Genomic DNA, 1,401 nt, shown 5'->3' on the forward strand with positions numbered 1-1,401 from the left:
TGAAAGTATTTTCTGATCCATCCAGCCCGAGCTAGTTGGAGAAATATACTGGGGCAATTTAGGAATAGAGAAGTAAATTATCTAATTCAACTTTGGAATGGCTAGGTGACCTCAGGAAATGCTTATTTAAGAAATAAGCCCTGTTTGAATTTCTTGTAGAGGAGTCAAACAGGTATTATAATCAAAATAGGAATAATTTCAAACTTTCAAAAAAAAGCCTAAAGTGGAAAGATATAACCCCTCAAGAGATGAAGAAGTTTTTAGGGTTAATTGTTCTCATGGGACAGGTGCGCAAAGATAGAAGAGATGACTATTGGACCACGGAGCCATGGACGGAGACGCCATATTTTGGTAAAACGATGACGAGAGACAGGTTCCGACAGATATGGAAAGCTTGGCACTTCAATAATAATGCGGATATCGTAAATGAATCAGATAGACTTTGCAAAGTGAGACCAGTACTAGATTATTTTGTGCCTAAATTTATAAATATTTACAAACCTCATCAGCAATTATCACTAGATGAAGGGATCGTACCTTGGAGGGGAAGATTATTCTTTAGGGTATATAATGCTGGCAAGATCGTTAAATATGGAATATTGGTTCGTTTGTTGTGCGAAAGTGATACAGGATATATCTGTAACATGGAAATTTATTGCGGCGAAGGAAAGCGATTATTGGAAACGATACAAACAGTAGTGTCTCCATACACTGATTCGTGGTACCATATATATATGGACAATTATTATAATAGCGTCGCAAATTGTGAAGCACTTATGAAAAACAAATTCAGAATATGTGGAACAATCCGGAAATATCGAGGTATACCTAAAGATTTTCAAACAATTTCTTTGAAAAAAGGTGAAACAAAATTTATAAGGAAAAATGATATATTGTTACAAGTGTGGCAATCAAAAAAGCCTGTATACCTGATTTCTTCGATTCATTCTGCGGAGATGGAAGAAAGTCAGAATATTGACAGAACATCAAAAAAGAAAATTGTCAAACCGAATGCACTCATTGACTACAATAAACATATGAAAGGTGTTGACCGGGCCGACCAATACCTTTCATATTATTCGATATTGCGGAGGACGGTCAAATGGACAAAAAGGTTGGCAATGTATATGATAAATTGCGCATTATTTAATTCTTATGCAGTTTACAAATCAGTGAGGCAAAGAAAAATGGGTTTTAAAATGTTTTTGAAACAAACAGCTATCCACTGGTTGACGGATGATATTCCAGAGGACATGGACATTGTTCCAGACCTTCAACCAGTACCGTCTACTTCTGGAATGCGGGCTAAACCACCTACATCTGATCCACCATGCAGGCTATCGATGGACATGAGAAAGCATACATTACAGGCAATTGTCGGAAGTGGAAAAAAGAAAAACA

Source organism: Myotis lucifugus, unplaced genomic scaffold, assembly GCF_000147115.1.
Source record: "Myotis lucifugus unplaced genomic scaffold, Myoluc2.0 scaffold_104, whole genome shotgun sequence".
Taxonomy (NCBI): domain Eukaryota; kingdom Metazoa; phylum Chordata; class Mammalia; order Chiroptera; family Vespertilionidae; genus Myotis; species Myotis lucifugus.